A 9,070-nucleotide genomic window follows, 5' to 3' on the forward strand; every position below is an offset into this window, starting at 1 on the left:
TATTTGTGCATGAGCCTAACCATATTGAATCGCCATATGGCCACTCCCCAGCACACACAGATTCCTGAATACCGGATTCTTGCAAGCATGCAATATCAGGGTTAAGTTTTTTAACAAAATCAAAAATTGCGGTTCGTCTAGTCTTTGCCTTAAGTAATCGCACGTTCAAGGATAAGACATGTACCGCAATTTCTCGCCCCATTGTAAAAAAAATTCACGGACGTAGTTCCCAGTACCCCATTGCTTCCTCAACCGATCCCGCCGGGAGGTTAGCCTTCAGAGCAGAAGTTTCTGGAGCTTGTCTCGTCGAGAAAAGAGGAACTGTCCGAGATACAGGATTCTGGATACACCTCCTGTCTTATTGGGCTTTGTTCTTCCCCGCTAAAATGTGGCGGCAACAAACTGGGTTTCTTGACTACCGAATCCAGGACTTCCTCTGCCGATCTTGTGGAGCCTGTTGCAAAATCACCCTGGTCAGCTTATCCTTGTTCCTGCAACTCCTCCATCTCATCCCATCTGAAATCTGGAGATCTGGCTCCCCTTCTCCACGAAGATCTGGGTTATTTCCGAAAAGTTGCAGGAAAACTTCCTCTACTTGGGAAACGCCCATCCCTTTATTTTCACGACTTCCTTCAGGAGGAGTCAACTGCTGAGCATTTTCCACTTTTTGCACACTGGTCTGTGACTGTACTGCACTCTGAGATGCTCAGTCTGAAACTTCAGGTGGCTAAACTGTAGCTTGGGGGTGGCATAGTTGAACCTTGAGGCGGGAGGACTGAAGTCCGAATCGATGGCTGGACTAAAGACTGGAATGGCCCTGCAGCCTTTACCCTGGTAACATCAGCATAGGATCTGCTTGATTTTTCAGCTCTATATCCACGAGCAGGACAATTCTTAAACACATGTCCTACCTTTTCACATAGGTTGCAGACAATAGCACTCTCACAGTCCTTTGCAGCATGCCCACTTTTATGACACTTCGGATAGTCTCTTGTTGTTTGATCGCAAGACTGCTGCATTTCCGACAATAAGATGGTGCGTCTTGAAAAAAGACTAGACCCCTGTCGTTACCAATGGAAAAGCTTTGAAGGGGATGACTCATTCCTCCCGGTCCCTGCGGGTAAGGACGAAAACGGACAAAATATTTGTGTTTTCCGGTCCATAGACGGTGGCTGCCCATAACTTTGTGTGAGTAAACAACCTTCTCACAAAATTTTGACAAAAAAAGAAAAATGTCGTCAGTGTCCACATACAGGTTAAACATAAACACAAGATGTTATATAGCACAGTGAAAGTTATTCCATCTAACTCTGGATTGTTCTTGTTGGCTTCCAAAAATAAAAATAAGTTATGACAAGCAGCAATTGAAGTCAAGACCAGTGTACGCCGTCCTCCAATTCGATCTTGTAGACATAGTATATCCGTTACATTAACATGCAAAGTTTTCAGCAGTTCCTCTTTGACAAGATATGTGGAGTGGACAGAGCAAGCTCTTTTTCCATCTCCCTGTTCGAAAAATCCATTTAATATATGGTCCCCAGATAGGGGACGTATCAGATATTAAACTGATAAGAACAGATTTTCTTTTATTGAAACACCTTTATTACAATCAATAGTCATACATACAAACTTTAGTACTGTAACGCAGTCCTCTTCTTAGTCGTCGACGTACAAGATGTTGTAATCCCGCAGCAGACTATGGATAAATCTGCGGCAGTCCAGGATGGACATCTTCTCCCTCCAGAGTACGTGCCGGTTCCTAGCAAGCCATATAGCGTCCTTAAAATGGTTTATAAGGCTCTAGGCCTCCTGGATGGCTCCAACAGTATGAATCCCAGGAAATAGTCCGTACATCACCGAAGTGTATTGCAGGCTGTTCCTGGGTACAGAGTCTTTGAGTTCAAGTTCCAGGGCATCCAACAGGCCCTGAGCAAAGGGGCACTCCCAAAACAAGTGGTACGATGTTTCCTCCTTAAATGGGCACCTGGGGCAGTACCGGGTTTTGCTCAGGTTGCGGGCGTGCATGAATGACCAAATTGGCAGTCCGCCCTGTATGGCCATTCATGACAAGTCTTTGTGCCTGTTGCTTAACCTGTCTGACAAAACATTAGTCCAAACTGTCTCTGAGGTGTCGTCATGGATCCCTGGAATTGACTCCTTTGCTCTGATGAGTTTGCGGATAGTCTTTGCCTTCCACAAGTTGGGCTTGAGGCCCTCCAGCTGATGTTCCCTCACAAACCTGACGATGTCCCCGTAGAACCAGGGAGCGTGCTAGTTGTAAGGGAAGGAGCTGTTCCACTTGTCCCAGCCCATGCCCCTCCAGAGGGGTAGGAGGAAAAAGCGAGACATAGCCTTGCCCGCAGAGCCGTTGGCAGTTCTCATAGTCCGACGAACCCTGTCACAAACAAAGGCGATCCGTGGTAAAGTAGGCAAATCCGGAATGCTCTTTCCGTACATGATGGCTCACTTCACTCTGACCATCTTAGATCCGCAGATTAAGCAAAACACTGTCCTGGTGATGGCCCTGGAAACGGTGGCAAGAGGGGGCCATGCCTGTGCGGTGTACTGAAGCACAGGCAAAACTTAATTACGCAGGACGAGTGCTTTGCCTTCATTCGCAAGGAGTCTGAGGCTCCACAGTCCGATTCTTTGATTGACCTTGGCCAAGCGTTCTTCCCAAGACTTGAGGGCTGCACCCTTCTTCCCGAACCAGACTCCGAGGATTTTTATGAAGTCCGATTTGATGTTGAATGGAAAAGGGGCAGAAGAGGCCAGTTGCCAGACCCCAAAGAGAATGGCTTAACTTTGGCCCCTGAAGCTTGTCCGAACTCCTCGCAGGTCTGGACTAGTGCAGTCACCGAACGCTGGTCAGCGCAGAAGACAGTCACGTCGTCCATGTACAGCGAGCACTTGACCTAGTAGTGTCCCGGGCCTGGTGCGGTGATCCATCTGATCTCCCCATTCTGCCACATAGCCTCAGCAAAGGATTCTATAACACAAACAAAAAGGAGAGGTGAAAGAGGGCAGCCTTGCCTGACCCCAGAGAGGACAAGGAAGGGGTCAGTCTTCCAACCGTTCACCAACACCGTGCTGCAAATGTCAAGGTACATTAGGTCAACAAAAGAACAGAACCTCCTGCCTAGGCCTAGACCTAGCCTGCGCAGCGCCTTGCCCATGAACTCATGAGCGACCCAGTCAAATGCCTTCTCCTGTCCAGGGCAGCATGAACACGACGGTCCTGGATGTAGTGCACCGTGTCTCTCACGAGAGCGAGACTGTTTGTGATCCTGCGGCCTGGAATGCCGCAGGTCTGGTCCGGGTGGATGATCCTGCCGATGATGACCTTCAGCCGGTTGGCCAAAACCTTGGCGAGGATCTTGTAGTCCATGTTCAGGACAGAGATGGGACACCAGTTCCTCACATCACATCTCTCCCCCTTCCACTTATACAGGATCGTGATCATTCCTTCCCTCAATGATGGTCGCATTGTACCCTCCACCACCATGTTCACATAGAGCTCCAGCAGGTCTGGACAGATCAGGTCCGCCAGCGCTACATAGAGCTCCGCTGGAAGGCCGTCACTGCCTGGGGTCCTGCCGGACCTTAAGGATCTAGCGGCAGAGAGCACCTCCCCCACCGTCAGAGGGTCATCCATGGCCTCCGCACCTGCCGGGTCAAGATGGTTAGTGATACCTGACAGGAATTTATCGGTGGCCGTCTGGTCTGTGTTTTTCAGGGAGTAGAGGTCGCTGTAGAAGTCTGTGACGACTCCCATTACTTCCTCCTTCCCCGAACGCATGTTGCCGTCTTTGTCTCGAAGTTCGCTCAGGGGCGTGTGGCCGGCTTGGAGTTTCCTGAAAAAGAACGAGTTACACTTCTCACTCTTCTCCAGGTTCTCCACTTTGGAACGGAAGACGATTCGCCTGGACTCCTAATCAAAGTGCCTTTTCAGGCTCTTTTTGGTCTCCTCCAGCTTCTCTCTAACTTTCCAGCCGCACCGGTGAAGGTCTTGCAGGGACCGCAACTCACGTTGCAGCACTCTGAAGGCCCTTTTTTTCTCACATGCCTGATGTTGTTTCTTGGCCTGAAAGAAGCAACGAAACTGGACATTAACATACTCCCACTAGTCACTAGTCCGTTTAAACAAGCATTTGTCATTCCGCCAGGCTATGTAGACCTCTCTAAGTTCCGCAAGCATGTCCTCGCAATTCAGCAGGGCACAGTTCATCTTCCAGGACCCGGTATCTAGGGTACACTGGACCTGAATGGCCCTGTGATCCTGGCTCATGTCCGGCACTCTCCCGTCCACTTCCTTCATCTTTAGGAGGACCGTCTGCCTCATCCAGGGCTCCAGGACTTACTGTTGCTTCGGAGGAACGGGCGCCGCCGGGTCAGTAGCCGATGAAGGAGGGCCTCTTCCATGGCCTTTTTTCCTTCTGTGGTAGTCTTCTTGGTCTTGTTCTTGGGAGGCTTGGAGGTTGAGGCCATGGCTTCTTCCTTCTTCCTGCCTTCCTCTCCCTGGGAAATCTTCGCAAAGCTTCCCTTTTGCCACAGTGGGTGGGGCTATGCAGATTTCTTCTTGCTGGGCGGAGCTTCTTCTGGGGAAGGTCTTCGCCAAGCTTCTTTTCCTCGTCGGGGTCCCCCCGAGGCCAGAGTCTTCAGTCCTCGTCGTCAAGGTTCCTCGTCGAGTCTTCACAAAGTCTTCTCCTCGATTGCAGTCGGGGAAAATCTTCCAATAGTCGTCTTCAGCTGTCGAGATCCAAGTAAGCACTGTCTAACGTCGTACACCAAGACTATTAAGCCACAGGCCAAGAGGAGGTCGGAGACCAGAGCACTTTTGTTCCCTGGGGAAAAGCCCTAACCCCAATAGCAGCAGTGAGCTGAAGCTGAATTTAATCAACGATGCTCAAAGGCAGAGTGCAGGGGGTACCCACAAGGACCTGGGCCGGCAAATCAAAAAAAAAATTTTTATTTTTTATTTATTTTTTAAACCATCAGGTTTGGTAAAATATAGCAGTTAAACTAGCTCTTCAACCAAATCATCATATGGCTCTTTTTTATTTCAAAAAAATATCACAGAATTACTATAACACAAGCTGTTTCCATCTCTTAAACTTCCATACCCCTTTATGCATCAAACTTATCCCCTTTTCTCAAATCCCATAAATAACATATATATAAGCGACTCAGGAACAACCTAACACATTCCTTTTCATCCCATACCTCCATCTTATAAACATAAATATTCCTGGAATCCCACAAGACTTCTTTTAGGCATGTCATCAAAAGCCATAATACCTGACCCTACTTATCAGTCAGCCAGATCCCAAACAAAACAAAGGCAAAGGCTAGAAAATTTAAACCCGTCAGTTCTTTGACTAAACCTTTCACTTTTCTTAATACTCTTTGAGCAAACCCACAATTCCAAAACAAATGTAATATGCTTTCTCTCCCCCCACATCCCTGCCTCGGGCACACATCACTATGCACCAGGTCTCTACTTTTCTGAATTTCCCTAACTGGCAAAGCCCCATGCATACTCAACCAAATCATATCTCTCTGTTTATTGGTCATCCCATCCGTACATAAACTTTTCCACACCTTTTCTGCCTCTGATGATAATAGCAGATTAATGTCTGCAGCTACCTCCTCCTTTTTACATACTTTCAACACTTTTCTCTTATTTTTTAAATCATTCTCACCCAACACAATCTTCACAAACTTCTCCATACCAACATACCAGTACGGGCAAATAAATGCCACAGGCTACCTTAAATTCCTCTCACCATACAAGCTACCTTACCACTACCTTTCAACAACCTCAGTACATTTACCATGAAATTAATACATAAATATAACTCAACATCTGGGAAACCCAGTCTACCCTTCTCCCTAAACTTCACTACAGTTGAACACTTTACCCTCTCCATATTAACTGCCCACAGAAGCAAAAACAAAACTCTATTAATTCTCCTCAGTTCCATATAATGAGGTGGAAAAACATTCCCTACATAAAGTAACATCGGCAAAATGACACATTTTATAATCAGAATTTTCCCTGTATATGAAAGCTCTCTAAGTCTCCAAAATCCAACTTCCTTGAAACTTTACCTCTCTTACTCCTCCCAGTTTTCATGTCCATTCAACCTTAATACCTAAAACTTTTATCCTATTAACCACATTTACACCCAGATCCGAAACCTCACATCCACCACCAAAACACTTGTTCCAATTTACTCTAAACGCTGAAGCTCCACAGAAAATATCTGCATGCAACTTAGCCCTGTGTAATTCTGCTTTGTTTTCACTTAACACACATACATCATCCATATACCCAAACACTTTTACACACTTAATCCACCACTTCCCGGAATACTCACTCTTCTCATAAACTTATCTTTCCTAATTAAATACAATAAAGGTTCCATTGCACAAATAAAGACTGCCGGCGAAAGCAGGCATCCTTGCCTGACCCCTGAACAAACACTAATCCTATTACTCTCAAAACCATTCACCAACAGCTGACTCCCTATGTCTTCATACAGGCTTCTCACTGCTCTGACAAAAACACTCGGAAAACCCATTCTATCTAATACCTTAAACAAAAAACTATGAGTAGGCCTATCGAAAGCCTTTTCAAAATCTAACGAAAACACATCCCATATAACATCCCTCAACAAACTCAAGTTTCCTGCGATACTCCTTTCAGGCACACCACACACTTGCTCCTCCTGCACAACTTGACCAATCACCCTACTCATCCTTTTCGATATCAACCTAGCATAACCCTTATAGTTTACATTCAATAACGTGATTGGTCTCCAATTGCGTAAATCATTCTTCTTTCCTTTCTTAAAAATTAAAACCACTACTCATTCCTTCATAGACTTACTAATTCTCCCTTCTTCCCACATATACCTGTAAATCTCTACCAGATCCTTACCCAAAATATACCAGTATTTAATATCAAATTCCACTGGGATCCCATCCCTACCCTGGAGTTTTATTCCTTGCCATACTATCTAGCACACTCCTGACTTCCTCTTCAGATATCTCTTTTATTAAGCCTCCCAGCTCATCATTCCCAACCCTATCCCCCAAAGTCCCAAGCACCTCCTCCTCCAGACCCACAACCCTACTTTTCTCCCTATAGAAGTCCTCCACTACCTCCTTTACCCCTTGTCCACGAACCTCAACACCATTCCCATCTTTCAACCACTCTAGATCCCCCCTTACATTAACTACCTTTTTAAAGAAAAAACGATAACAACGTTCATCCTTTTCCAATACATCCATCTTTGCTTGATAAATAATCTGTTTACCTCTTTCACGCAATAATTCACTCATCACCTTCTGTTCTGCACACAATTCCTCATCCACATCATGCCCTAATTCTCTCATTTTATACAAGAAATCTAACCTAATATTAGATCTAGCATACATACTCCTCTTTCTTGACGCCCATCTATAACCTATTCTTTTGAAAAACACCTTCTCATTCTCCCTCACCCGATCCCACCAATCCAGAACACACTCATACTCACTCTTCTTCTAAAAACCATATCCAATACATACTTTGAAATCTTTCCTTTACTTTCTCATCATCCAACATATACACATTCAACTTCCACACCCCTCTTCCTTACTCCCTCTAATTCAAATTCACACTGCTAACACTCATGATCAGAATAATGTTTAACAGAAAAATCCCTAGAAACAAATCTATAATCTAACCTAGAATGTATGCCCCCTCTGTCAGCATGATACGTAAACGGCAAAGGTTTAATTTTACAAACACAAACGACATCTCTCAGCAAATTATCATCCATACTTTGACAAAATAACTTACCGGTGACATCCATTTTATCCCCTTGAAGGTGACAATTCATGTCTCCTACTACTATACATGGTGTTCTACCTGTCAAATAAAACTGAACCTTCTCAAACAGCTCCTTTCTCAGGTTTTTCTCTGTTGGAGCATAAATATTTATAACTTTAAACAAAATGTTCCTGAACTTAACATAGGCCATGACACATCTTCCGGGTTCAATAATAACATAACGCTCTAACACAAAATTCTTATTCTTAAACAAAATACCAACCCCATCATTCTTATTACGTGATGAGGTGGACCAAACTGACTCACCATGAAACCATTCAGATTTTTTGGGAGCCACCTCCAACCCACACTCCTGTAAACAGAAAATATCGCCAGGTCTGGCAGCAAGGTCCTCTAAGATGGCAGCTCTTCTCGCCTTATCCCTAAAGACCCTTACATTAAGGGAACAAACAGAAAATTTAGTGAAGGTTAGACATTAAGGTTATAACATAAAAGTCACGTATTAGGTGGCATTTGCATTGCATCGGCAAGCTGCTCCACTGCATCAGTGTCCAAAAAAGGAGAAGGAGCTCCTCCGCAATATCCCCCAACACAACAACCGGGGACTCTGGCAGCTGTTGCCTGGAAGGGGGCGTCACATCCCCCGAGCAATCTGGACCAGGGTCCCTTTTAGGTCTATTTGACCTGACGGGCACCTCCTACCATGTATCTTCATCTCCATTGTCCTGTCCGAACTGAAAAACGCCCTCTCTAGACCCTCTGGGATAGCAGGCGTATCAAGCAAAACTAGAGGGGGGGAGGTTGGGCTACCTGCCCCTGCTAATTTCCCCCACTAGCTTCCATAGCCTCTGGACCACCATTTGGATCTTGAACTGGGGCATCAACTACCACCTGAGCTTCTGTATTTGACTGCTCCCAGATTGGGCACCAGACACCCCCTGCGGTTTATCATAATTACCATCAGGGCGACTGTGTTTCCATCTCCTCTGTACCATCCTGTCAGTTTTGCGCAGTGCTTCTTGCATATGAAAAGGGCAGGGGGACCAAGGTCTTAGGGCACTCCCACAGGTGTCACATTTACGGGCCATGCCGCATGCCCCAGCCTCATGTCCTGGTTCTCGACAATTGCGACAACATTTGCCGACAGTACATTCATCTGCAATGTGCCCAAACCTAAAACACTTACGACAGTATTTTAGCTGTCCAGCATAAGACAGGAACCCCCTGTAA

At 45.7% G+C, this 9,070-nt stretch overlaps 1 pseudogene; it reads right to left on the reverse strand.

Annotated features, from left to right (window-relative positions):
• Window positions 1-1,446: 1,446 nt before the first annotated feature.
• Window positions 1,447-1,620, reverse strand: LOC122942837 (annotated as a pseudogene).
• Between the last annotated feature and the right edge of the window lie 7,450 nt (window positions 1,621-9,070).

This window comes from Bufo gargarizans, chromosome 6 (assembly GCF_014858855.1).
Source record: "Bufo gargarizans isolate SCDJY-AF-19 chromosome 6, ASM1485885v1, whole genome shotgun sequence".
In the NCBI taxonomy this organism is placed as follows: domain Eukaryota; kingdom Metazoa; phylum Chordata; class Amphibia; order Anura; family Bufonidae; genus Bufo; species Bufo gargarizans.